The sequence below is a fragment of the Falco naumanni genome, chromosome 3 (genome assembly GCF_017639655.2).
Source record: "Falco naumanni isolate bFalNau1 chromosome 3, bFalNau1.pat, whole genome shotgun sequence".
NCBI classification, from domain to species: domain Eukaryota; kingdom Metazoa; phylum Chordata; class Aves; order Falconiformes; family Falconidae; genus Falco; species Falco naumanni.
Genome location: NC_054056.1, coordinates 58,547,369 through 58,564,745, shown reverse-complemented (window position 1 = coordinate 58,564,745; position 17,377 = coordinate 58,547,369). Strand labels below are relative to the sequence as shown.

The 17,377-nt window shown below is 39.0% G+C and overlaps 1 long non-coding RNA gene across 1 annotated transcript in view; it reads left to right on the top strand.

Moving 5' to 3' along the window:
* LOC121085401 overlaps positions 1 to 17,377 on the top strand; it is a 99,668-nt gene that overhangs the window by 38,588 nt on the left and 43,703 nt on the right. The gene's annotated exons all lie outside the window — the stretch shown is intronic.

Genomic DNA, 17,377 nt, shown 5'->3' with positions numbered 1-17,377 from the left:
TTGCTTTTTTTTACTGATTTACTTTCAGAGTACTGTCAACAATATAATGAATTTTGATGTAGTTTTCAATGAAAACTATTTTCATTGATAAAATTGCCTTTAAAAAATAGCCATATCCTTAATTCTACATTACACTTAGATGAATGACCGTATTTGCATGTAGATTGGAATCATTACATTTCTTAAAAATATCTGTAAATACAGTAAAGAACTTAAAGATATTCAGTATCATATGAACTTAAAAGTTATGAAGCCTTCAAGATATATAAAGTTCAGGTTTATTTGACAGGTCTAGTCTTTCAAAGTTTAGGAGGAGCCAATACCTTAGAAAGGAAGTGTCTAGGACTTTGAAATCTCTTCTTCCAGAATTCCTACAAGGTAGAAGTACTTTCCTTTTCTCCTTCTAGCCTTGTTTATCATAAGCATTGCTAGTGGCAGGCTGTGGCACAGGTCGGGTGCCTTTTGACCTGTCATCTTCTTTGGGATAGCTTGCTTCTCTTATCAGGCACTGCTGGGGAAGCTGTATTTTATTGCTTAATTGTAAAACATACATCACGTTAAGGACAGCAAAATGATATTTCATGTAAGGGGATAATCTGTTGACTGGGTCTTCTAGTTTGCTATTAACAAGCAGAAATTTCATGTTTAGTTAGTGCAGTTAATTTTTAAAAAAACCCTCATAAACTTCCAAAGAATTTGCATAGGTTCACCATCAATGCAACATGAGAAGCTTCTTGATTTGAAATTTAATATTATATTTGAGTTTTATTTCTCATTTAAAAAAAAAATCTCTGAAGAAGTCTGAATGTCTATATAGACTTTTATGCCTTTGTGATTTCTCTCTAAGTAGGAGAGGAAATGCTAACATCTTTTACACTAATTAAAGCTAACAAATAAATATAGACAAAGGGTATTATAAAGGTTAATGACAGGGATAAGTATTACTAAAATTCTACATTTTCAACACATTCAAACTGTTTGTTAATTTATTGAAATCTGTAGCTGATGATTCAGAGATTGAGGTGTTACTTCAGCTTTTTTACTTTTCTTATGTCTTTTCTTGCTCTCAGAAAAATCTTGAGCCTCTGGGCCTCTGGACTGTCTGAAGGCAAGAGCAGCAATAGGTCTGTCGTTGCTACTGAGCTGGAGGCAGGAAGGGGGAAAAGTGCAATCCTTTGATAAAGCAGGTTGAAGTTCTCCCTTTATTTTTCTTGCTTCCTTTTCCTTTTGTGCAGAGGGCTGGTGATGGAGTAGGTGAGGACTTCATGTCAGGATGAGGCAGCATCCCTAGCATCACTGCTGTTAACCTGGCCACCTGTACTACCTTTTGCTCTATAAAATTCTGATTTATCTTTATACTGGAAGCTTTAACAATAGAGTTAAGCTGAATGGAAGGGACAACACTGGAGAAAGGAATACTGCAGTTTAAAATATGAACCTCTTAGAGTTAAAACACCTCTAATGCAGAGACTGGTAAGTGGAGGAGGGTTCACTGGAATGTCAAAGGCAACCCATGCAATTTTTATATCACTTAAAGACAACGAGACAGACAGGTGCTGTTACTGCTGAAATGTGTTCATTTACTTTTTCTGATGACCATTACACATCATTACCCAATAAAAACATTGTCCAAATGGATTTTTAAGAACAACTTATCTGGGTAGTTTCTAAACGCATTGATATCTGTTCAGTATCTTTTTTTAACTTGGACTTTTTAAAATTGACATATTTTTTCCTTACATTTAATTTCTTTGTAAATCAGGTGATCTTTTTAAAGAGCTGTTTGTGTACTTTCCATATTCTGTGTAGTGTGAAATAATTACTATCTGAAATAACACACTTATCATTTTTAACATGTAAAAACCAGAGATAACCAATATAACAGCTTTGTCTATTGCTTTTTGTCTTTTAAGACTTTCATATTCAGCATTTATTTTAGGCTTATGATAGAAACTCAAGGAAAAAACATTTATTTTGGCATTTGTAGGGTTTCTTTTTTTCCTCTATTAATCAATCTATAGCATGGTTTTATTGAATGCTTCGTTAGTTTAGTGTGACAGAAAATCAACAAAGACCTGCATTTTGTTCTCAGTTGAGTTTGTATCTACCTACCTATTACTGCCACTAAACACATTTTCCATAAACAATGTCTGGTTATCTGCTATGTATAACTGAAAAGCCTCCTATATTACTCATTTTTCATTCTTACCTATGCATAGGTACTGAGACTTAGAGCAAAAATTTGAATGTGTTTGCATTGGTAAATTGAATTTTTTGTACTTGTACTAATCTTCACAAGTGGCGTTTGTGTTCAGTAGGCAATAAAAGAAAGAAAAAGGGAGAGACTCTTTTTTTCCCTGCCCTTTGAAATCTTAAGTGAATTCCAAAGCCAGACTGTAGTTGTCTTGGTAGGAAGTGGGGGCAGTGGAGCTTGTGGAAGCTTGGCTTTTACTGTTTGGTACTGACTGTTTAATTTCTGTGATATGCTCACATACCAAAATAGAAGGTAAGTAAAAGAATAGATTTGCAGCACAAAGCTTCATCAAGATAAGGAGGTAGTGTAAGAAGACAATGGAAAACAAATGCAGAAGACATTAGTTTGCTCTCTCTTGCTCTCTATTGCTCCAGTGTCTGAGCGTACCATCTGTGTCCCTACCCTGGAAGTCCTTAAGGTCAGGTTGGACACAGCTTTGAGATCTAGTGAAAGATGTCCCTGCCCATGGCAGGGGGGTTGGACTAAATGATCTTTAAAGGTCCCTTCCAATACAAACCATTCTGTAGTTCTGTGATCATCTTCAATATGCTTTATCTGCACAGTAACTTTGAGGTAAAAAAAAAAGTCTTAATTCCTTTTTCCTAGTTGTGTCTGCCAATGGGTAAATGAGTCATGGAGAAGCGGAAAATGGCCTGTTTACCATAAGATAAAAGCTTCTCAGAGCTAGTTTTTTTACTATCAGTACTGGTTCAGTGGTTGTGAATAGCAAAAGCTGCACAGAACTGTGCTAGAAACTGGGTTTGCGTGGGCAGCTGAACCCTTAGAACAATTCACTGTAACCCACTGCTGCTCACTCACAGATTGCTCACATGAGACTGTACTGACTTCAGTATTGGCTCCCCGCCGCTGCCAAGTCCCAGGGCAGAGCCACAGCAACAGCACTTCTTTCTGGAGTTTATTGGTTTGCTTTTCTGTCTGAGACTACAATAGGGAGTGCCACAAGAAGAAGACAGGAGGAGGATGATGAAACAGATGTTTTTGGTACTAACCACAGGTTCTTCTGATGGGGGCCATCAGCTGGTCAGGCAGAGAGTGGTCACCTCAGTGGTGGCACTGAGCTCCATGAGAGGATGTAAAGACGTACCTACAGTGAGCTCAGGTAAAGCCAAAGGTTCAGCTAGTGAAGGATTTTGTTTACAGCAGTAATGATTGATGGATGCTTCAAGAACAAGGTCTAACTTTTTCAGTTCACTGAATTTCACTTCTGGGTATTTAGTAAACCTGAGTTGTTTGGTTTTGTTTGTGTTTTTTTTTTTTTTTTTATTATTATGGTTGTCTGTCCTCCTTTCCTGCTCATATAAACATTTAGCCTTCAAAGCATTCTTTTGCAATAAGTTCCTCACATTTATGACCCATGGGCTTTTCTTCTGTGGGAAGGACATCCTGCTTTTGTTGTTTAGAATATAGCTCCTCTTTCCATTTTATGAAAGGACAAGTCGTGTTTTGGTGGGTAAGGAAGACAGGGATAATGGTATATTGAAACACACATATGCTTTTCCTGTTGAATGATGTCCTGGATCAGGGAAATTGTCTTTCTCTACTGAACAATGAGCATTTCTGTCTTGGTGCCATGCATTGGCGTCCTGTTTGTCTGGTTCTGTGTTGTGGTTTTTTTTTTTTTTTTTTTTTTTTTTTCTGAGACATAAGGGGCTGGACCTGTATTCTGATTTGGGATTTATGTCAATGAATATCTTCTTCTAACTTCAGCATAACCTTTCCAAGTGTTTCACATTTTTGAGCTGCTTAAGCCTCCAGGAATTTTGTACTACTTAAGCCTCCAGGAATAAATAAAACTGAAGCTTAAACCAATATAGAGCATATAAATGGTTTCTAATCCAAATATTTTTGTCTGTAGATTGATGGTACGCAAGAAAATGCACATATCCACCGGAAACATTAAAAAATACGGGCAACATGCTCTGGCCACTTCTCCCCACAAAGAGGTCTTTGAAATTCTGTCACACACAGTTATGGAGTGCAGGATCTTTATATCTCTGTGCATAGTTTCTTTCTTGCAGCTTTAACTCTCCCTCTCCTGCAGAAAGCTGATTGCTTTTGGCTTTAACTCCTTTTTGCCAAATTACCTCCTTGCTGTGTAGTTTTCTGTATATTTTGTCAAGGGATTCACCTTCCTACCTTGTAGTCTTATAACTTGCAGGCATTTTTCTTTGATACAATTTGGTGGTGTTAGTGTATTTGGCTGCCCAAGGGGTTGCTTTGATTTAAATGCAAGATTGTCAAGGTTTAATGAATATTGTTGTTTATGGTCTCTCACTAGCCCTTGGAACTGCATTCTAAATGTAATTAAAAGCCACAAAGAAAGCAAACCTTGGAAATGTGTTGATTCTTGATTTTTCTTCTGGCTGTTACATTTAATACATTGTCAATACTAAACAATTTATAAGTGGCAAATGGAAAAATTTCCCAGATCATTACAGATGTTTAACTATTTATAAACTACAGTGAAGTGAAGATCCTGTAACAGGGACAATCACTGAGATTGGTAAGAAGGTCTCAAGGAATCATTTTTGAACAAAGCCATCAATGAAAAGGTTAAGTTGCCTGTTGGGGTCTTAGGCAGCCTGCCAGGCAGGGTCAGAAAGAAAAATGGCCCTGACAGACCTGCCCTGAATCCTGCTCCAGCCAAACTCCATACATGCTGATACCGCATTGTGTTTCCAGAAACAATGGGTCTGGAGATGGAATTTATTTTGGTTTTTTTTTTTTACCCCCACTTTCCTGAACTTTCCATGAATCAGGAAGTCACATTTTGAAGATGCCTTGCTCCACAGGACAGTCCCTCATATCTATTGTCTAAGAGACAAAACCTAAAGGCTTCCTGCACCCACAGCTAGTTCCTGAGACTAAAGAGTTTGACTTTTAAAATTCTGTTGTATTTTGACTGGCTTACCACTGATATGTAACAGAAGAAGAGATGAGGACTTTGTATTTCTCAGCAGGACACCATTACTGCTGCAGTCGTTTTCTTCTCAGAATCTCTCTATGTTTTCAGCCACCAAGTTGAATAAATGGGCCAGAAGGGAGACCAGACTGATCTCAGCCTCCCTCTTCTCTGGAAGAGTGGGCAGTGCAAAAGAATGACCCTAAGGGAACATAAGCACTTGGGGTTTTCTCCACATTCATTGCAATACAATTTGTAGACAGTGTGAACACAGAATGGGTCTGTGGGATGGGTCCACACCATACACATGATCTAGCTAGGGAAGCATTGGCACAGGTTGGCTGTGATCTGAATGCTGTTGAGCTTTTTATAAAAATAAATTGAAAAGATATTTTTCCCACTGGGATTATTATGTGCAACAGCTAAAATGAAAACAGCTTGAAATATTTCTAAGAAGCAGAAGAATGAAAATATCTGTAATGATCACATTGATCTGGAGAGCTAACACAGAATTCCTGCACTTTGACTGTAGTTCTTTATCTTGGATGTTTTGTATGATAGTTAAAGAATGCTACCGCCTTCATCATTTTAATCAGAAAATGTTTTTCTTCAGCAAGCAATGTGCACCTTAACTTTTAATCTTGTCCTGTTACAGTTCAGGGCTGCTGAAGAGCTATATTTGCTCTCAGCAGAGGTCAAAATGACTTGCTTTTTATTCTGAAAGGTGCATAATTACATTAAGCCTGAAAGATGGAATGGCTCAGAAAGTGAAATAAAAAAAAAAAAAAAAGTTTTGTCCAGTTTGACACATCCAGGATACAGATTATGAATATTATTTCTATCTAGAGTTATTAACAATAATTCAGTCATACTAATTTGCTTATGGAATACAAGGCTAATGAGAGAAATTTCAAAATAGAGCAGTAATGGATAGTCCATAATTAATCAAAATGTTATTTAAATCTGAACTTTGAAATAATTTTAATTACCACCTTTTAAGATAATGATATGGCAAAAAGAAGAGTGACTACGTTTTGTCATGTGAGAGATTCATGTTCCTGCAAACGCTTATGCCCAGCTACAAATACATCTCTGTGTAATCGTGGTACTGGAGCCTTGCTAACAACTGGAATTGAAGGGGTTATTTTATTTTCCCATGAAAAGGATTATTTTCCCACTAAAAGGAGTCTGCACTAGATGAGGAATTACAGGATGCTCAGCAAGAAAGAGCTCAAGAAAAAAATGAAATAGGCAGTCATTATGCTAACAAAATGAAGAATGTCTTAAAAAAACCATTCCTGTAGACTAGGCCCATTTTCTTTTCTATTTATAAACCTCCCTAATTTGTAAAAGCAGCATGGCAAAGGGCATGATTGTGCATGCACAATATTGAATGAATACAATAGTTTTCATAAGCTGTCCATGCTTTATGGATTTTTTTATAAAAACTGGTGTATGCAAACTCTAAGGCATCAGCACTTAAACTGGAAAACAGGGAGATAAGTCTTGTCACACCTGCAGAATATCGACAGTTAGGTTCTCGCATAAAAGCAGTTGAATGTTCAGAACACTTGCTGTCTCTGAATTAGACACTCACTAGCCTGAAAGCTATAGTTTGCAAATATGATTGACTGAAAATTTGGCACACAGTGCTACAAATAGGCATCGCTTTCCAAACTGTCCTGTGTCAAGTATTTGCTGAAATGTGCAATTTCTAAAGAGATACGTAAAACATTTTTTAATTTTAGGCTACTTAGAAAGAATTGAGCCTATAGCAGAATGTTACACTGGATTCTAGTTAATTTATTAAGATTACAAGAGAGAGGGGCGATCTGAATACAGCTTACAGAATCTGAAGTAGCAGCTTCCAAATAGAGGGGTTTTTTACATTTAATGAAAGTACAAAGGCCTAAAGTTGAAGATGGATGTATTCACATTCTCATTTGGTTTTTGTAGTTAACAGCAGGGACAATGTGTGAAGGGTAAAATAGTGATAATTTAATCAAGATGCTGTTCAAAAATTCTTGTTCAAGCACAGATGCTAGACTTGAAACAACATTTAATGCATAGCACATCTATGGTCTGTATTATGCAGGATGCCAGAACTCGTGGTTGTTGCAACACAGCTTAATTGCTAGCTCTTGCTCCAATCAGTGCGATTAACCATGAACGCCATATTCACAGAGGTATTTAGCCACTGATTTCAATGGAAATGAGAGCCTGGATGCATCCCACTCGACCCAGAGTCCAGTGTCAGTGTGCTCTGGGAGCACTGTTTGTAACGGGCATTTCTCCAAGAGCAACCACTTCTGCAATATACAGAACTAGAAGGGTATTGCTCTGCAGCAGTGACATCTAGGAACCACCTACCATCTCACAGTATTTTAAAAACATGTTTTCAAAACCAGCTGCAATTGTTTTAATATGATACAGCAAAACAGATACTTACAGGCACATTTCAAAATGGCACATTATGACATGAATCTTTTGGCTTTTCTCTGGGGAAATCTATTCGTATAGCAACTCTGAGTAGGTTTTTTTTTCCTCCTCAAGTGCAGGAAAAAGAGCAGTTCAAATAAACATTGTCTGCAAGGGGCCCTTTATGTGTAATAAACTTTCAGTCGACTACTTCTACCACTATAGGCAGTTTTACACATTTCACTTCAGTTATTAAAGAAAGACCAATTAATATTGTGCTTATTCCCTAAATCTCTGCTTTAGGTAAAGGTTAACAAATTATATTAGTATTCACTTTACAAACATTCTAGATGTTTCCAATCCAGTGGAATTTGAGGTTTGGGGTTTTTTTTTCTTTTTATCTATCTGTCTAAGAAATTAATTCTGTATAGACCTTTAAAGGTAGATCTCTGAGGGATTTTTTTTTTTCATGTTATGTTAATGTTTGCTTTTACAAAATTTGCAATAAGGTACTGCAAAAATGTACTAATTTGCAAACAGGTAATCATTTATGCTTTTGATATTGTTACTTTAATGAATACTTGTATGTCAGTTTTACATTAAATATCTTATTTTGACTTAGCTAGTCTCTAAACTGTTTCTTGAGCAATTCAGTAGCATTTGTGAACTGTGGTGAGGCTGGATTGCAACTGATAGTGAAGTGCAGTGACTTTGTTCTGTCATGAATTGAGATGCATGTATGTAGCACGATGTGTGAAATGTGTTTTTTAAGCTTTTTGATACTTAAGTACTTCTACTGCAAGTAAACTACCTCTAGCCCTTCTTGGGATTGATTACTAATTACTTTATGGGACAAAGTCACAGTACTATTGATGGGAGACTGCACAGGTCAACTCTAAAAGATTCAGCAAGAAAAGAAGATTGCACTTCACATATTAGTTCTTATGCAGATCTGGAGAGCTAGCGAATTTTTCTGTGCTGCAGTAAATGAGGACAACTAAGTTACTACAGGGCAGTGGTTACTGATAATACTGGTTTTCTTCCTCCTCCACTACACTCTTGCTTCTTTATCAACCAGGTTTTTATTACATATGTCAGAATTTCCCTGCTGGGCTGTGCCTTTGAATTGCAGTATTTGTTTTATCAAACCCTGTGTCTAAATGGATTAATGTGGTGATTAAAGAGACAACCCCTTTGATTACCTTCTATTGTTGCAGGGGGAGGCATACACAAAAATGACTATACAATGTTGTGGATAATATGGACAGAGGAGGCACGTGCTTGCTTTTAAATGCAGTTGTTTTTCAGACATCCTTTTAGTGTTCAGTGCAATTCTGTTTTGCATCCATTTTGCCTTCTGCTATTCCTTTTTTCCCCTTCAAAATTTGAAAGCCACAATGGTCCAATCCCCCATATCAGGCTGTAGCTGGTATGTGAGGTATGATCACAGGCAGAAACAGGCTCACCCTCTCTGTGTTTAGATCTGGTTCTTGATTGGAAGCAACAGAGATACATTAGCTGGGTGCAGAATCTAATAGCCTCAGTCTGGAGTTGATTTGCAGCTGGTTGAACAGAAGAACAGGGAAAAGTGGCCTGTGTCTGTCTGTAAGAGGCTGTGCACACACATTCCCCATGATTCTTGCTCAAGATTCATTCCTCCTTGCTAGGCTAAAGCTTTTCTTTTAGAAAGATGTCCAGGCTTGATTAAAAAAACAAAACAAACAACCAACAACTCAAATCTCTAAGTAATGGAGGATTGCTGGTTGTTTTCTACTTTTATACTTTTTACGTGTGCAACTATATACAAGGCAGTATCCTGCTGAAGTCAATGAATGCAGGTTAGAGCTGTGGAGCACAAACAAAATCTAAGTGTAATGTGCAAACTGAAAACTGTTGCTTCTTCTGTTTGTTTCTCCTTCCTGCTGAAACCTGTCATACCCTCATTAGCTTCCAGTGAAATTGTTGCCTTTAAACAATATCATAGATAATTACTTTGTATATAGAATCTTTTTTTTTAAGGTGTAATTATAGCAAGTCAGTTCAGAATGGCTGAGATGCACAGTGAGTGTAATGAAAAACACCCCTTTTTCCTAATGTCTCTTAGATTTGGTAGTCAAGGTGTGATATTTTGATAAGTGCCATTGTAAATGTATAAAAATAATTAAAAAAAAAAGAAAAAAATTTTTGAGGTAGCATCACAATAGCTAAGTATGAAAAATACCAAACCTCTAGCAAATTAATATAATTAGATAATTGCTGAGTTTTTGATTTGCGTAAGTCCTCTTTCATTTGCCCTCACACTGCATTAATTCTTTATTGCATTATAAGAGGGTGACAGATTATAAATCTATTCTTACAACACTTATAGCCTTAGGCCTTTCACAGACATCTTTTGTGGACTCTGCTGTCTTTAATTAAGTCTAGAATAATTAATACCGACTTGCACTGAAAGTTGGTGTTGTTAGCGGCAGTAAAACTACAAAAAATGGTAAGAAAATGGGGCTGAACTAGTCTGTTCCCTGTCCCCAAGGCAGAAACGCCTATTCTGATTCACACAGGTTGCTTTTCTAACCTCTTACTAGAAACCGTAACTTCTGGGTATGTCACAATAGTGAAAAGTAACAAGTGTTACTTTTCACTATTGCGACTATGAGAAAGTGTCATATATGAGTTAAATTTTCCACATTCCAATTAAAGTCAGAGTGATATGGAAAATAGCATGAGCTGAAAATTCTCTGTTGAAATTGTATTTTGACAGATTAGGTTTCTACTAGAACAATTTCTTTTTTCCCATAATAATTGCATAATTTTCCCTTTCATAAAAGTAAAATGAAAAAGAATGTAAGGGCAAACAATGAACGATGAACTATTTTCATCTGGAGAGATTTGCAGCATCCTGTGAGAGCTTTGGATCAGCCTTTCCCTGATTCTGTTTCTTGTATGGAACAGGCTTTTCTGGCAGATAGTATTTTGTAATTCCATGTAACTAATTGAATACCTGTTGTGGTTTAACCTCAGCTGGCAACTAAGCCCCACACAGCCACTTGCTTACTCGCCCTGCAATGGGACAGGGGAGAGAATTAGAAAGGTAATAGTGAGAAAACTCTTGTGTTGAGGTAAAGACAGTTTAATAGGTAAAGCAAAAGCTGCACGTGTGAACAAAACAAAACAAGGAATTCATTCACTGCTTCCCATGGGCAGGCAGGTGCTCAGCCATCCCCAGGAAAGCCGGGCACCATCATGTAATAGTTACTTGGGAAGAAAACCACCCTCACTTCAAATGTTCCCCCTTCCTTCTTCCCCCAGCCTTTATAGCTGACCATGCCATCATATGGTATGGGATATCCCTTTGGTCAGTTCGGGCCAGCTGTCCCAGCTGTGTCCCCTCCCAGCTTCTTGTGCCCCCCCAGCCTGCTCGCTGGTGGGGTGAGGAGCGGAAAAGCCCCTGGCTCTGGGTAAGCGCTGCTCAGCAATAACAAAATCATCTCTGTGTTACCAACACTCTTTCCAGCAGAAATCCAAAACACAGCCCCATACTAGCTACTATGAAGAAAATTAACTCTATCCCAGCCCAAACCAGCACACTGTTTCTAACTACTTTACCTCTGCAAACCCACTCCTTTTGAAACAGAACAAGGTTTTAAAATAGAAAGATTAGTTAGGATGAGTTTGGTACAATGCTCTGGGTGATGCTCTGTGTTGAGAAAGGAATGTACTCTGAATAATTAGAAAAGATAAGGCAGGCACCTGAAGGAGATAAGGAGACCATCAAGTCAGGAAATCCTTGAACAAAGAAAATTGAAAGGTCTACTCCACCTAGATCTCACCTATTGTGAATGGAATGACTGGGTGTCAAAATCGAATAACTATGTATGTAAAGATGTTGTAACCTCTCACAAAAGCTGTATAAAATACCTAACTTTTCACTGAAAACTTCGGAGCTAGTTTGTCCGGTGTGAATTGGCTAGCTCCCCAACGTTGCACAAAATAAATACCTTTGCTGCTTAAAGACAAAATTCAACTCTGAGCAGTTACTCTGTGCTGTTATGGCATCGCTCTAATTATCCAGGGATACTGGAAGCCGTCTAGAAACAGAGGACCAAAGAAGACCAGCTATGTCATGTTCACTCCCCTGCAGTAGCATGAAATCAAGCAGAAGAGTACATCAGAAAGTCACATGTCAATTCTCTTTCTTCCCAGATCACAGGACGCATTTTTCTGACAGAGGGGATTTTACTTCTATGACTGAGAACATGACCACTGAAAAATCTACCATCGAAGAGAGCATGAGAGCTCAAGGGGCATGGTCAGTGTGATAGCACTAGCATACTGCCAGCAAAGTGACAGTCCCAGAAAGTGGTTTACAGTCACAGCTGTCAAAAATAAGGTGGTAAACCAGACCATCCAATCCAATAGCCATCCTCCACCCAACCTGGAGAAGTTAGATGTTTCATCTGAGAGCTGATGTTATCTGTGTGTGGGGGGGGCAAGCTGGGCACACACACAGGTGATTTCTCAATACCCCTAGGAGCATTAGAATGGCACAGAATCATAGAGTGGTTGAGGTTGGAAGGGACCTCTGGAGATCATCTGCTCCAAGCCCACTGACACAAACAGGGCCACCTACAGCCGCTTGCCAGCATCACGTCCAAAGGGCTTTTGAACATTGCCAAGGATGGAGACTCCACAACTTCTCTGCACCACCTCTGCCAGTGCTTGATCACCCTCACAGTGAAAAAAGTGTTTCCTGATGTTCAGGGGGAACCTCCTGCATTTCAGGTTGTGCCCACTGCCTCTGGCCCCGTCACTGGGCACCACTGAGCAGAGCCTGGCTCTGTCTCCTTTGCACCCTCCCGTCAGGTATTTATATATGTTGATGAGATCCTTGTGAGCCTTCCCTTCTCCAGGCTGAACATTCCAGCTCTCTCTGCCTTTCCTCATAGGAGAAATGCTCCAGTCCCTTCATGATCTTCCTGGCCCTTGTTGGACTCTTTCCAGCATGTCCATGTCTCCCTCGTCCGGGGGAGCCCAGAGCTGGGTACAGTACTGCAGTTATGGCCTCACCAGAGCTGAGCAGAGGGGAAGGGTCACCTCCCTCGACCTGCTGGCGATGCTACTGCAAGCCTCCTAATAGGAGGCTGTTGCAGCTGAGGACACCACTGGCCTCCTCTGGGGCAAGGGCACCCTGCTGGTTCATGATCAGCTTGGTATCCACTAGGACCCTCAGGGCTTTTCTGCAAAGCTGCTCTCCAGCTGGTCACCCCCCAGCATGTACTGGTGCCTGGGTTTGCTCTTACCCCGGTGCAGGACTTGGTTGGCACTTTCTCTTGTTGAACTGTTTGAGGTTCCTGTCAGCCTGCTTCTCCAGCCTGCTTCTCTTCCTTCATTCAAACAGAAGCAGAAGGGCTAAGAAACAATTCAAAAAGAAAAATAGGTCACAGGAAAGAATGAGCAAAGAATGAGAAAAGGAAGGAACTGAGCCTCAAAGGATAGTTTGGAACTAGAGGGACACAGAGCACTCCTGAAGGTCAAACATTCCTGAAGCTCTCCAAGGAGCTGGGGGATGCTCTTTGGTGATGCTCTGTCTGGAAACGCACTGTACATGAACAGCTGGAAATACATAGCTGTGGCAAGGACCTCCTGTGGCTTGGTGGGCCTGGAAGAGAAGAGTTAAAGAGGTGAAAAATGCAGCTGAAACATCAAACATCTGGGGGAAAAAAAGGCCTTATCCTGGTGTGCTTGATGTATATCTGTGCCAGGGTTTCGCTCTTTTCATGGAAAGATTATGAGCAGCATGGTTTCTTCATGGAAAGGATTATGAATTCATAGGACTCTGCCCTGTGAACTCTCCCAGATCACCCCTCTGTGGAGGATTTTCCAGTTCATGTGTGGAGTGGTACTCTGGGGTGCCAACAGACCCATCAGGGTTTCCCATCCTCTTCTGGGGGCGAAAGGCACCACCATTTTGTGCTTTGGCAGTGTGCATGGATGTAGAGCTTGGGAATAGGGACATGAGGGTGGGGAAAGGGAACAAGAGTAACATAAGCATGTCGAGATTTCCAAGGCAAGGGTCTGAGGCTGCTGCTGCACCCTGCAATTGTCTCTTATGTGGTGCTGTATTGGGTTTAAGTGGCAAGGTTTTGGTAGCGAGGTATGTGTGTTTCAAAGGTCACCTCTGTGAGAAGAGATCAGGACCTGCCCTGCATTGGAGAGAGCCAGTACCAGATGGCTCCAAAATGGACTCACCGCTGACCAAAGCCGAGCCCATCAGTAATGCTGGTGGCACCTCTGTGACGACATGTTTAAGAAAGGGGCAGAGAACACTGTGCAGCAGATGTCAGGAGTAGGAAAAACAGCTCTTCAGACATACAGGCCAGAGAAGGAGGAAAGGGAGAAGGTGCTCTAAGCATGGGAGAAGAGAATCCCCTGTAGTCCATGGAGAAGACAACGGTGAAGTAGCTTGTGCCTCTGCAGCCCTTGGAGGACCACAGTGGAGCAGCTATCCACACTACGGGCTGTGGAGGACCCCATGCCACAGCAGGTGGACATGCCCTGAAAGAAGCTGCAGTTTGTGGAGACCCCACACAGGATCAGGCTCCTGGCAGGAGCTGTGGCCCATGGAGAGGATCCCACACAGGAGCAGCTTTTCTGGCATGGACTGTGGCCTCTGGAGACCTACACTAGAGCAGTCCGTTCCTGAAGGACTGTACCCCATAGAGAGGTCTCATGCTGGAACAGTTCTTGAAGATTTCTTCTCCAGGATTAAGCAATACCCGATCAATGATTTTAGGAATATTGGTGTAGCCTGAAACACAACATAGTAAGGACCTTTGAAGGTGTATAATCTATCTGCCACTTGCTATTGTAAAGGATTAAATTGAGCCTATTAATTTCAGTTTCTGAATGGACTTGTATCTGTTATGAGATTGTATCAGGGTAAAAAGAAGAGAAAAACTGTTTCATCTTCTACCTGTTCTGTAGTATGATGATAAAATATTTCTTCAAATGACATTGGTTGCTAAATATGCCAATTATATCCTGAGTTGTACTAGCCATGCATCACTTAAGGTTTTGGTTTTTGGGGTATTTTTTCCTTTTGTTTTTTTACTTTTCGTACAGTGTAGAATCATTATTACCTTATTTACTAAGGATCTTGTGGCTTTGGCACCACAAAACATCCATTATAAACTAATTAATGATTCAAAGTTCATAGGAGAGCATCAAACACCTTGAAGCACTTGAAAGTGGTAATTTATGTGATTAGACTAAAAAATAAGATGTTCTAGTTAGCAACATAATCATAAAGTAGAGATGCTTGCCTGAAATTGTCATTGCCAACATGAGAATGCGTAGTCTCCAATTATGACTCAAGGAAGCAGCAGAAGACAGGTTTTAAAGCTAAACAGCAATGGGCAAAAATAAGGTCAAACAATAGCATCAGTGTTTATGAAGTTCTGAACAATGCAGTGATCTACTGAGGCAACTTATACTAATGCCAGAATAAGGAATAAAGAAAAAAATATGACATTTCAGGCCTACTCTGTTTTTGTGAGGTTCTGTTCACATCTTTAATTTCTTTCTTTCTTTCTTTCTTTCTTTTTCTTTTTCTTTCTTTCTTTCTTTTTTTGTCTTTCTTTGTCCTTTTATTGCTCTCTTCTTTCCCTCTTTCTCTCTTCTTTCCCTCTTTCTCTCTCTTTCTTTTGCTCTTTCTTTATTCCTTTCTTTCTTTCTTCCTTTCATTACTGCTTTCTTTCCTTCATTCTCACTTTCTTTATATCTTTCTGTCTTTCATCCTTTCTTCCTTCCTCCATTCCTTCCTTCCTTACATCTTTCTTTCCTTTCTTTCTTTCATTCTTTCTTCCTTTTCTTTCTTTCTTTCTTTCTTTCTTTCTTTCTTTCTTTCTTTCTTTCTTTCTTTCTTTCTTTCTTTCTTTCTTTCTTTCTTTCTTTCTTTCTTTCTTTCTTTCTTTCTTTCTTTCTTTCTTTCTTTCTTTCTTTCTTTCTTTCTTTCTTTCTTTCTTTCTTTCTTTCTTTCTTTCTTTCTCTCTTTCTCTCTTTTTGTCTTGTGTTCTCTTTCTCTGTTTCTTTCTCTTTTTTCTCTGTCTTTCTTTGTCTTTCATTCTTTCTTCTTTCTTTCTTTCTCTCTATTATCTTTCTCTGTTTCTTTTCTTTCTTTCTTCCTTCCATTCTTTCTTTCTAACTTCCTTTCTCTCTCTTTCTTTCTTTCTTTCTTTCTTTCTTTCTTTCTTTCTTTCTCTCTTTCTCTCTTTTTGTCTTGTGTTCTCTTTCTCTGTTTCTTTCTCTTTTTTCTCTGTCTTTCTTTGTCTTTCATTCTTTCTTCTTTCTTTCTTTCTCTCTATTATCTTTCTCTGTTTCTTTTCTTTCTTTCTTCCTTCCATTCTTTCTTTCTAACTTCCTTTCTCTCTCTTTCTTTCTTTCTTTCTCACTTCCTGTCTTTGTGTTGCTTGCTTTCTCGCTTTCTTTATCTCTCTTTCTATTTCTGTCTTTCTTTCCTTCCTTCCTTCCTTCCTTCCTTCCCTCCCTCCCTCCCTCCCTTCCCTCCCTCCCTCCCTTTTATAAAAGTTCCAGAACAGTTTCCTACGCTTTCTGCAAATCAAAACAACTATGACTTGCTCACTAGCTCAGATCCATAATCCAAAGTAGAATATAATAGGAATAGCAACTTTCTGGAGCACAATTAGTAGTTATTATAGATTGGACACAATACTCTTTTTTGGACAGAAGTTTGTATGCTGAAATAGAGGCACTGAGTTTTGGTCTTTGTTCCAAAGAACAAATGTATGTTAAGAAAATAAATAAATTTATAAGTAAATACAATCAGAAAGAAAAAATTGAATAGACTCAAGAAAAATGTAAGGGAGGCCAACAACTTTTTTGGTTTTCCAAATACGTAATGACAGTATCAAGGAATAACTTTGCCTGGGAGGCTCTATTGTAGGTCATCTGGTTTGTCCCTTTGCTGAAAGCAGCGTCAGTGTAAACCTGCGTTTATATTGCAACCTGCAGGCTGCTCAAGGCTGTGTCCAGCAGGGTTTTGAATAGCTCAACCAGTGGAGTTGTTTACAACTCCACTGCTCAACCTGTAAGAGTGTTTGACCACTCCAATTTAGAGATATTTCTAAAATAGAATATCAACAGTCCATTATCTGTGTCCGTAACTGGAGGCTGCAAGGGGTGCAGTGGTGCTTAACTGTCTCGATAACCAGTCTCAGAAAGTGTTTTAATACTGTGTACGAGATGATGACAAACAGAATGATAAGCAAAAAAAAAATCACATTTTAGTGCGAACAGGATGATTTTTTTTTGAGTTTACTCAGTTTTGTGACAATGATCTGAGTTGGGACCAAGTGTGTGAGGCAAGAAGGAATCAGCAAATTTTTAAATAAATGCTTCTCTAATCTTCTTTTAAAATTCATTTTTTTAACTTGGTTAACTTCAGAATGCTAATGACCAATGTTCACACACTTCATGTCTAGTTGTATAGATTTTTTTTCTAGCCACTTTGTTTATCACCACTAGATCATAGTAAAGAATATAGATATGTGAACTTCTTTCATAACATTACCTTCCCATATAAATAGATGCTGACACTTTTTTAGAGTTAATGCTTTGCTGTGAGTGGGTAGAGAAGTATGTTTAGGCACATACACATGCTTATTGCTTTAGCAAGATATAATCCCTACCATGAAACATTCTGAGACTTCCCATTTCAATTCATTACACATGCTGCAGAAAGGCAACTGAAATAATTATTTTCATAT